Genomic DNA, 12,159 nt, shown 5'->3' on the forward strand with positions numbered 1-12,159 from the left:
GCTTTTAACCTGCAGAATTGGGACATCCAGAAGTCACGACAAAAGGTATTCGTGTTAACTTTTTATTGAATCCTGGTATTCTTGAAGGATGCGCAGTAACAAAGCCCCACCCACTACCTAGTGACATGAATATTCACGGGTATGTCGTTACCAGCCGTTCTATAAATACGTTGCAGCAATATAAATCAACAGTGCACTGGAGGAGTCGTTATTGGGTACATTGCAGGTGCTGCAAAGAACACTTCTGGCCAACTTCAAAGTTTGAAACAATACTAATTTCACATTACTTTGAAAAGAACTATTAATTTGACTGCATTTCGCACTTGTTCCAGCATTTCTTTCAGTGCTATAAAAGGGTATGGTCTCTAACGAAAGTCAAAAAATGCAAAGGAATTGAAGATGAAAATGGACAGTTATGGCAGCAATGTTTCTTACCATTTTGGGGTGTAACAAATTAGAAAATATTAAGCTATTGATTCTGAGACATTAGTGGTGTAGAAAAACTTTCAGATTTTCTGGAAAAATTTTCAGTTTGTGTACAGTTCTTTAAAGGTGTACATAGCTCTAGCATGCTAATTCTCTTGCCAAATATCAAACAAACCTTCATTTGTTGCATTTTGTTTGGTCAAAATAGTTGAATTATGTAGATGTAACTTAAGTTTGTTTCGAGATTTATGTGTTGATGGTTGCAGTACAATTTTTTTGAACACATTCATAGTTTTTTCCCATTAGCTGTTAGTGTCTTGATGCACAGACTGTGAATCGCACTGTGTAATAGAGGAGGGGGAAACTGCACATAGGGCAGCACTACCATGCAGCCCCACTTGCTGTTATTGGCTCACCTGTATTATGCATAATTTCAGTGGTACTCGGGGGTTTACATTATGTGTGTGTGTCTAAATGCATTTCAGCAGTGTGCTCAATCTGCATGATAAACGCAGTGTGGCAAACAAGTCACTGCTGTATTCCAGAAGGTGATGCACATGTGTGTTTATTTTTGTTACATTCAGGAAAACGTTTTATGAGGGTCAGTTTTTTATATAGTTATGGTGAGTTTCATTTTTTTAGGGTGATTTGTAGTTTGAATGCACATTTTTGATGTTTCGTTTTCTTTTTTTTTTCTGTCTGTAGCTTTGATTCAGCAAGAAGTCTGGGCAGAATGGAAGACCGCAGAGATGAGCATGGTAAGTAATCTTCTTAGTTTATGTAATTTTTCACTACGTTTGGTGTTGAGGCCAAGTTTTACAAAAGGAAGTTGTAAGGTTTGGCATGGTCATGATGAATGTCTTGGAGATGAGTATGTTAAATTAGCAAAAAACTTCCTAGGCATGCAGGGCCATAGTGAGCTCTTGTTCCTCAGGCATGGGAATCTTCACACCAGTTCTCTCAGGTTAGTCCTGCAGGGTAAATTGCCAGACTGTTTCATAGTAAAGATAGTGTTTTCTATGTATACTTAATCCTTAATGCTTGCATCCATCCAATTGTGGACATAGCACATAACCGCCAGGGCCTTCATTTCAGTTGCATCAGCAGTTTTAGTTGCAAGTAGGCTAACTAGTATGGTCTTTGAGATGGGAAAGAATAAATGATTCTTGTTGCAGTACCTATGTGTCTAATTAGATTAACTTGTAACAGTCAAACAGAATTCTCATGCAGCACTGTTTGCTTATTTTACTTGGGATGAACATTGCCATTGTGTAAACCTGCAACCTTCTTCCCCAGACTAGGTAATGTTTGGTGTGGTTAACACCACCAGGAGTTACTTAAAAATGTATACCATTGTGTCTCCCTGCATGTCTGTTCTTAGTTGCCACTTTAACTTGTCTTGTTTTTTTTAAGTTTAATGAATCTGCATCTGAATAAACCCAATATGAGTTTTGTAACTGCTTTTTGATTCTCACACTTGTCCATAGAAGTTGCTGGCATTTTGCTGAGAATTGAGAAATAGAGTTCATGTCCCATTTTACATGAATATGCCTGATGTAAAATTTGTTTGCTGCAAAGTTCAGCTGAGCACCAGACCGTTTTTATTGAGGGCTCTAGTAGAAAAGCTGCCAACAAATGGTTCAAATTCTGTTTGACCAACATAAAATTTATTGTATTTTGAGCATTGGGGGAATGCATGGAAGACTTGTGTACTGAATATTGAAGTCTGGTACAAGGTTAATATTAAGCGACCCTGCCCCCACGGTACAGTGTATAACAAGCAGAAAGTTTTCCATGAAAACAAGATTACCCTCATGGGACTAGACATGCTGGCAATTGGGCTTGGGTTAATAGTAAAATTAGTGATTGTTACCAGCAGGCTTGAGTAAAATGTCATGGTAAGATGAGTATCAGTTTCTGTCCATACTTGTTCTGCGAACAGTCCGTTAATTAGGTTCCCTTGCAAGCGCTTCAGAGGGCTGTGAAATGAGGCATGCTACTGAACTGTCAGTGGTAAAGCACGAGTGTTCTTGTAGTGGGATTCAAACTGAGTCACTACAAACCAAATACTTCAGCAAACATATTTTTTATATTTTGCTTCTGGGTTAGGAAAGCTTGTGTTCTAAAGGTCATTACTAAGCAGTGTTTGGCTTTTTTCTCCAAGCATTTGCGGTGTTGGTAGTTTGGGTGTGATTGTGGGGGAATCTTGTTTTGGCAGAATTAAAAGATGTCTCATGGGTATCGGGTCTTTATCATAACACCTGCTCACTAGCAGTGGTGAGACTTTGTTGCTTTCCTTAACTGGCATCATAATTGCATTGGTTATACAGATGTTTACTTAAGTCTTCATTTTAAAAGTGCCAGTATTCTGTAGATATTTTGGTATCTCACTTGGGGTAAATCAAAGGAGCATCAGTTCTTACTCCGTTCTTTCTAGTGGATCTTGTGACTTTTTGGTTCTTTAGATGCAAATTTAGTTTTTACAGTCAACTGATATCACACCATCTTGTGCGTGCAGCCTGAGAGATGCATGCAAAACTAAATGATCTGATATTGTTAATCCTCGTTCATTCCTTACGCCTGGGTTCTGACCTCTGAACCGAGCCAGCCATCTTCCAAGCTCGTTGACAGCTGCAAACTCACAAGCTAAACTCTTGCCCACAATTCCCCTCTCCCTGTTACCTCAGATTTCGTTTGCCACGTTGCCGTTCAGTCGTGTCAAGCCACTTCTCTTGAGCAAAGTAAAACTTTTTTGATAATACATTATCATATTGCAGTTTTTCTCCGTTCTGATTTTGTTAAATAGTTCTCTTACCTTATCGCATCTAGCAACTCTATTTTGGATTTGTTTTTCTTGCCCTTCTTACCGTGAGTTAACTCCTTTACCATCATTGGTAAAATCTTTCCTGCTTTACCTTCGAGTATTTCTTGTACCATTGTTGGTACCTTCTTCCTTCCTTTCCTTTCTTCCTCCTATCATGTTAAAGAAAAAAGGTGGTCTGGGATTTAAGATGTGTGGATTGTGGGCATAAATTGCCTATTTCGGATGCACATGCATTGTGTTTGGGTGTGCCTCAGTTGACTGTTGACCCGCCTTGTGGGATTTGTGCTAATTTTTCTAACAGGACTTTGCTGGAAAGGAAAAATAAACTGATTTTAAAGGGACTTCTTAAGTCTTCCTTTTCAGAGGCATTTCTGGGTCGGAGGCTTCAACCCCTCCTAGTTCCCATAAGAAAAGAGATGACCACAAGACAAGTCTCTCCCGTCTCCTGCTGGGGACAACCCTGAACAGAGACCTTAGAAAGCCAAACTTTCTAGTTCCAATTTGACTTCCTCAGCCCTGAGGCTTTCGGTGCCTAGATCTTCGGCACCAAATTTTGTGTCCTACTCCTCATTGGAACCGAGGGGTCCCTCGGTTCAGAGTCCTTACCAGCACCGTTTTTTCCATTGCAGACCTTTCCGGTGTCTCTTGGCACCTACCATAGTGCCAACCACCACTTCAGTGACTTCCTAGTCTGTGCAGACTTTACTTTAAGCACCGATCTCCTTGGTGCAGACACCTATTTTAGCACCGTCCAAAGACCCCTTTGTGGGCGCAGTGTTTCCTGTGTCCTTAGACCTGACTCCCCTTCAGCTATGTCTGAGATCCACTAGAAGCCTCTCGGAACATTATGTGGTGCGTCTTATGGATCAGTTGCTTTTGGCAAGAGGTGTCCAACCCTCCAGGAACTACTCTTCCTTTGGAGGTGAACACCCTTTTTCCAAGACTCCTTATTCTCCTTCATTGCCTTTGAAAACCCCCCTGCGGTAGCACAGACTTCCCTCACTTCGGCTCCTTTCATGGACCTCATTAAGGAGTCTGGTTGCCTTTGTGGCAGGAGAGACTTGTCACTTCAGTCACTGCTCTGGGTGCTAGCTGTGACGTACGTACTCATGTTTTTCACAGCCATCCAGGGACTCCCGAGTTGGGCTGATTTGCTTGAGCGAGGTGTGACCTCTTCGGGTAGACCAGCCTTCCAACTCATTGAGAAGGCTCTTGTGTCTGTTGGCGATCCTGTGCTATCATTGCCCCCATCCTCCTCTGGACCGCAGTTTACACAAGACACCCCTGCTGCCGGACACTGGATACAAGGTCATCAGGGCACACTCCCACTGGGGGCTCCTTTTGCGTTGTCTTCCCAAGATTCTCTCCCCCTAAGGAAGTTCATTGTAAGAGTTTGTGTAAGAGGAAGCAGATGGACTCCCCGGAATGGTGCCCTCTGTCACCCTCTGAGGTATCCTTTGGAGATGGCCTCAAAATACTTAAACAGAGAGGTGATTGGCAGCCCTCTAACCAGACATCTGAAGAGTCTGTATTCCTGCAGGTCTTTCATGCCTGGCCCCCTACCTCTTGGGTTACTCCACTTGCCGGCGACCTTGTCCAGCTCGTTGTGCAGTGTGCATGGAAGGTTTTTGACACCGTTCTCAGCAGACCAGCTAATATCTCGTCTCCTCCAGATAGTGAGCCTCAGTGGTCCAAAGCTCTTCCTGTAGATGCCTTGGTGGTGGCAGCCACAACAAAGAAGGATCTGGCGGAAGTAAGCCAGACTGTCCACCCGCCCAACAGAGGGTCCCGGGCACTGGACAGTTTAGGGAAGCATACCTTTGCATCAGTGACCTTTGCAGTCAGGTCCCTGAATTATATGGCACATTTTACCAGGCTTCAAAGAGACTTGTCTGAGCTCTTTGGCCAGAGCTGTGTCTGATGAGGTCTGGGACAAAGTGGCCTTACAGTTAGCCACCCTTGAATTGATTACGAATTCCTCCATGCGCTTTATTTTCTCACGCATCAGAGGATGCGCTTTTGTGATTTCGTGGAACCTTTCAAAGCTTCCTTTCTGCTTCCATTGAAGCCTCTTCGTTATTTGGACCCAAGGTAAAAGACACACTGGCTAGGTGTGAACAGGACAGTAAGACCCTTTCTGCCGTGGGTGTCTGCTATTCTTCCCCTCAACGGGCTTTCTCCAGAAACCAGAAGTGGGAAGATGTGGCACAAAAAGTCTCGGGCTCTTTACGTGACACACGAGCAGAGTTTTACCCTAGAGGTAGATGGGGTGGGGGGACTCCATATGGAAGATGCCCCTTTCGGGGCAGAGGAGGTCCGCGTAACCAGGGTTCCAGAGATTCTTTCTCTGGCCAGTCCTACCAGCACTCCTGAAGAGGAGCCCAACCACTTTCCTCTGGAAGCAGTTGGGGTCGTTTCTCTTTGTACCCTTCTGCTAGGCTAACCATTACTACCAAGTCTTTGGTACAAGAGATAATAACCAGAGGTTATCATAGTCCCTCGATCTTTGTCCTGCCCCCCCCAAGGAGCTTACCCGATGTTCCACCCAGTCAAAGGGTAGAAGCAGCATTAAGAGATTTCAGAGCTGCTAAGAAAAGTGTTATCCAAATAGCCCCATCAGACCAGATAGGATCGGGATTTTACTCTATTTTTAGTGTCAGATAAGACTGGGGACCAATTTTGGATCTGTGCTAAATTCGTAGAAGTATGGAAATTCCAGATTGTTACAATACAGTCTATAGTCCCACTCTTAGAGGCAGGCGATTGGATGTGCTCTATAGATCTTTAAGATGCGTACTACCACATAAAGGTGGACAGACCATCGAGAAGATTCTTTCGCTTCCGTGCAGGAGCCAATCATTACTGGTTCTGAGTACTGCCCTTCGGACTCTACAGCCCCCATAGTGTTCACCAAGTGCATGGCAGTTGTCACAGCTCATTTGCGACTGCAAGTATTCCGAGTGTTTCCATACCTAGGCAACTGGCTCATCGCTTCCACCAGACATCTATTGGAAAAAGCCTTGGTATACTCTCCACACTGCAGAAAGGCTAGGTATAATTATAATCTGGCAAAAATCCAGCCTATCCCCATCCCAGTCCATAGAATTCATTGGGTTCCTGTTGGATACAAAGAACTGCACTGCATCGAGTCCAGAGCACAGAATCTTAAGGATAAAACAACAACTCGTACCCATCCTCTCAAGGGAAAGATCAACAGCACATTCTGTTCTCCAGCTGTTGGGTTCCATGGCAGCTTCTATCGCCATTGTCCCCCTCGCGAAGTTCCACATGAGGCTTTTTTACAATGGTTACTTCTCACCCAGTGGTACCCTTTTCAGTTTCCTCTCTTCCAGATTTGGGTGAGACTGATGCAAACGAGACTTGATTTAGTGGATGTCGCAGAACCCGTCACAGTGGTCTTGCCCCTTCACATCCCAACAGACCAAAGCCACTGTGACCACGGACACCTCCCTGGTGGGGTGGGGTGGGGGACTTTTTCAGGGGGAAGCTAGTCCAAGGCACGTGGTTGGACCTAGAGGCCCATCTGCATATAAATGTCCTAGAACTGAGGACGGTGCTAGTAGTGTTGGAAGTATTTCATCCCCCCTTCCATCATGGACTATTGCAATACAATCGGACAACATGGCTGTAGGCTGGTACATCAACTAACAACGCGGAACCAAATCCTACCCACTTTGTCGAGAGACCATGAGGATATGGCAATGGGCGATGGCTACCAACTGCTTTCTTTTAGCAATGCACATTCCTGGGAGTTCCAACGTGATTGCAGACAGACTGAGCAGGTGCATTCTGCAACCACACGAGTGGTTTCTGAATCCACTTATAGTGGCGGAGACTTTCAACCGCTGAGATCCCCTTTGCTGCGACCTTTTTGCATCCCCAACCAAACTACAAATGCAGCAATTACTTCACCCTGATTCTCCCTCGGGGACAGTCACCCAGGGACAACTCTAGTCCACGACTGGCCCTCTGGTCTGCTTTATGCCCTCCCATTCCCCAGTTCCTGAAGAAAGCCTGCTGGTTGAAGAGCAAGATAATCTTCAGCACCATATTGCCCTCTGCAAATTTGGTTCCCCCTCTTGTGGCCTCACCTGCTAGTTCAACCATGGATTCCCTTTCCCCCCCCAAAAAAAACCACATGGCCTTGTGATGTCTAGAAAATTTCTGCCTTTGACAAAGCAAACTGGTTGGATCCAAAGTCTGCAAGTTCCCTATGTCTTTATTTATGAGTTCCATTATGATCCTCCATGGCTTTGCAGATAAGCTTGTCAAGCTAATGTGGTAATTCCCAGGGTCGTGGAGGCACTGCCCTTATGAAGTGGGACCACAGTGCGGCCACTCCTTGGGTACATATCCTGAGGTGAGGCTAAGATTAAACAGCTGTCCTAACTGTGGGTTTAATTCCTCTTGAGTTCTGAAGCACACAGGGGACACCATCCGGTCCCATGGATGCTGTGTTTTGCCTTAGTGAGCAGTTCTCACCTGGGCGTTGGAGATGTTTGGGGGCTACAATCCTCTGGTATAGATATCTCTCCTTTGGGGTGGGGAGAAGTTTGCACTGAACCTGTCAGCCAGTATGTTGGCAATGTGTGTAGGTTCAGTTATTTTCACATCATTTTGAACTAATTCTGAGCATATCTGGGAGTTTTTTCCTAGGTTTCTAACATAGCTAAAGAAGGCCTTATGATTGTCTTTTGAGTCCTTGGCGATTTTTCTCTCAAAATTTGCCTTGGATGATTTTATGAGAGCTCTTAGTTTTTTACTTATAATGATCAAAGGTGTCTTACCTTTCAAGGATTTTGCTCTATCTTGTAGTAGCTTCCTCCTTTTGTTGTAGAGCTTGTTTATGGCTGGGGTCCCCCTAGACTGAACGCTTGTCTTTGGTACAGAGAGTCTTAGTTTTGTTTGGGATTGCCTGATCCATGCAGTCCTGTAGGTGCTGGTAGAAGGCATTTGTAAGTGATTCAGCGGTTTGAGTAATGTTTACCACTGGCTCAGGGGCCTTAAAGGAGACCACACTAGTTTTAGAAGTGTGAATCGGCTTTTGAGAAGTTTTTCACTGTGGTCTTTTTGTTTCAGGTGGGGCGGGATGAGGACCTCCCAGATTAGTTTATGATCTGATCTCACCAGTGAGGGGTATACTTCCGGTGTTGAACATTTTGATCCCATGTTCGTGATGATGAGATCAAGTATGTTTTCTCCTCTTGTGGGGGTGGTGACTAGTTGTTCCATGGCATTTGAGTTTATGAACTCCAGGAATCTTTGGGTTAGAGTGTTTGGGCTTGAGTAGTGTTCCCAGTCGATATTAGGGTGGTTGACGTCACCTAGTATGATGGTGTTTGGAGATACATTTATTACCACCAATGTTGACAGGAAGGGCATGTGAGGTTCCTGAGTTTGAGAGGGTGGCCTGTAACATGCTACAAATTGCAGAGCAGTCTTGCCTGTGGTTAATTGCACCTGGATGATCTCCGATGCATCTGCGGGCCCCCAACCTTGAGGTGTGGGTGTCCTTTTTGAATATGGACACCCCTCCTTTCTTGGTGTTGTCCGGATTTTGGGGCGGAGCATGATATGAGGTGAAACCTGTTAGTGCTGGGGTGCTCTCAGGAGCCTTGAACCAGGTTTCTGTCACAGCACAGACATCGATGTTCTCCATATTGAGAAGGGCCTCAGTCGTGCATCTTGAGATTTAGACTTCTGGCATTGAGCAGCATTACCCTTAGTTTTTCCTTTTGGTGTTCTAGGGTGGTAGGTTTAGAATTTGAGCCTTGCCTAAAAAGGCACTATGGGGTGGCAAGAGCCTTTGCCAATATCCGGAAGCCCAGGGTGACAGGTGCAAGCCGTCCTTGCAAGCAGCTGGCTTGTCAGCATGTCATCCCAGGCAGACAGACATTGGATCCCCTTTGAATGACACCAGAATTTAAGCCAGTTATTAAAACTGATCATCTTATCACTGTATTGTGGCATCATTCTAGGTGAAGGTAGGATACTGCTCAAGGTCAGGGTCATACCTGCCTGGGCTACATAATCAGAGAGCTCCTCGATGTCCCTTTTCATGTAGTCCAAGGAGGTACGTCTCAGGTCGTTGACACCAGCGTGGACAATGACTGAGTCGTACTTGTACCTGCTGTTGAGAGACCTGAGTGCTTGCGTTATGTGGCGGATTCTAGCGCCCGACAGGCAGCTTACTGTGACCTTCTCCTTACTCAGTCTGGTGAGTGGAACGTCAGTGTGTCTGACTATGGAGTCACCAATGACAAGTGTGTCTGGCATTGTGTTTGGCCTTAAGGGCTGTGACTGTTTGACACTCTGACTGTGGTCTATGTGTTGCATGTGTTGGGTCCTGAGTTGGTAGTTGTTTGGGTGTCTGCTTTGGTGGCCTCTGCTGTTTTGGTAGATTTTTGATCAGAGCCTCCAGTATGTCTTTGTGATTATGTGTATGATTTGAAGTTGTGATGGTACTATGTGTGACTGGGTATGTATTGTGTGTGGTTACCTTCTCCTCCTGTCTGGTCTTGCCAGTCCTATGTTGAGAGAGCTCAGCCTCCAGTTTGGCCGTTTAGTTGCATCTCTCACATGTATTTGTGTTTTGTGGGAGAAGGAGAGGATTGTCTGTGTACATGAGGCAATTGTAACATTGCCTCAATATTCCCAAGTTCACCAGTTGAGCAGGAGAGGACACTAGCAACTGATCCCTCGACATACTAGAAGTAATAGATAAAGAGACTTTCAAAGGACTCCGGGGGATGTGGGTTTTAGGCTGGTGGGGTACTATCTATAATAAGAGTGCTTTATTATGGTGCAAGTACTGTAGGAGTAAGTGCTAGGCTTTACAGATAGAGAATAGTCTACTTGGGAATCAAGTAGAGATGAACTTTTCAGTTATAGGATACGCTGGTTTGATCAGCAGTACAGCTCAAGGAAGGTAGTTTTAAGGGAAAATTTGAAGAGTGGAATTTAGATGGCCCGAATAGTTTAACCTTGTTTCACCGCTGCTTTGTGCAACAGTGGCAACTCCTAACGCCTTTAGCGTGTTTTATATCACGGGGCTGAGCTAGGAACTGGCCCAAAACGACCAATAGACTACAAGTTACTGGCTGAAACTCACAAAACTGGACAACAGGCAGCTCAATGCTTCCCACTCCCTCTGGTAAGCATGCGAACTTCCTCTCTTCCAAATAGGCAAAAATCAGTAACAGGAACTGCAAACAAGGAGCAGGGATCAGCAACTCTGAAACTGGACTTACTCTAGCTCAGTAAGGGGAAAACAAGAGATTTTTTTTTTCTTCTCAGAAACAAGGAGAAACAGATACAGTAGATACTTTTAAATGCTATAAAACGGCTATCACAGCCTACAAAAAAAATTTGCAACAATTACAGATTTTAAAAGTAACAAGATGAGATTTCAAGTGCAATAACAGAATAAATGCAGATAAATACAATGTATCAGCAAGCAGGCGAAATACAGTCGCTAGGTAATTAGGAGTGGAAAGCCACAAAAAATATACTTAAATCAGGTAAAGTCGCTTTTTTAGCTCTCTGAAGCCTGGATTACTCTGCTGGCCACCACGAGGATCTGTGCTGTTCCTTTCTGAATGCTTCCATTGAAGCCTCTTCGTTATTTGGACCCAAGGTTAAAGACACACTGGCTAGGTGTGAACAGGACAGTAAGACCCTTTCTGCCGTGGGTGTCTGCTATTCTTCCTCAACGGCTTCTCCAGAAACCAGAAGAGTGGGAAGATGTCACAAAAGTCTCGGGCTCTTTAAGTGACACACAGCTGAGTTTTCCCTAGAGGTAGAGGGGACTCCATATGGAAGATGCCCCTTTCGGGGCAGAGGAGGTCCGCGTAACCAGGGTTCCAGAGATTTTCTCTGGCCAGTCCTACCAGCACTCCTGAAGAGCGGCCCAACCGCTTTCCTCTGGAAGCAGTTGGGGTCGTTTCTCTTTGTACCCTTCTGCTAAACTAACCATTACTACCAAGTCTTTGGTACAAGAGATAATAACCAGAGGTTATCCTAGCCCTTTCAATTTTTGTCCTGCCCCCCCCCCCCCCCCCTAAGGAGCTTACCCGATGTTCCACCCAGTCAAAGGGTAGAAGCAGCATTAAGAGTTTTCAGAGCTGTTAAGAAAAGTGTTATCCAAATAGCCCCATCAGACGAGATAGGATCCGGATTTTACTCAGATTATTTTTAGTGTCAGATAAGACTGGGGACTGGAGACCAATTTTGGATCTGTGTGCTAAATTCGTAGAAGTATGGAAATTCCAGATTGTTGCAATACAGTCTATACTCCCACTCTTAGAAGCAGGCGATTGGATGTGCTCTATAGATCTTTAAGATGCGTACTACCACATAAAGGTGGACAGACCATCGAGAAGATTATTTCGCTTCCGTGCAGGAGCCAATCATTACTGGTTCTGAGTACTGCCTTTCGGACTCTACAGCCCCCGTAGTGTTCACCAAGTGCATGGCAGTTGTCACAGCTCATTTGCGACTGCAAGGATTCCGGGTGTTTCCATACCTAGGCAACTGGCTCATCATCGCTTCCACCAGACATCTATTGGAAAAAGCCTTGGTATACTCTCCACACTGCAGAAAGGCTAGGTATAATTATAAACTGGCAAAAATCCAACCTATCCCCATCCCAGTCCATAGAATTCATTGGGTTCCTGTTGGATACAAAGGACTGCACTGCATCGAGTCCAGAGCACAGAATCTTAAGGATAAAACAACAACTGACCATCCTCTCAAGGGAAAGAGACATCACATTCTGTTCTCCAGCTGTTGGGTTCCATGGCAGCTTCTATCACCATTGTCCCCGTTCCACATGAGGCTTTTTACATGGTTTCTCACCCAGTGGTACCCTTTTCAGTTTCCTCTCCAGA

This window comes from Protopterus annectens, chromosome 1.part2 (genome assembly GCF_019279795.1).
Source record: "Protopterus annectens isolate FY-2018-M chromosome 1.part2, PAN1.0, whole genome shotgun sequence".
NCBI classification, from domain to species: Eukaryota; Metazoa; Chordata; order Ceratodontiformes; family Protopteridae; genus Protopterus; species Protopterus annectens.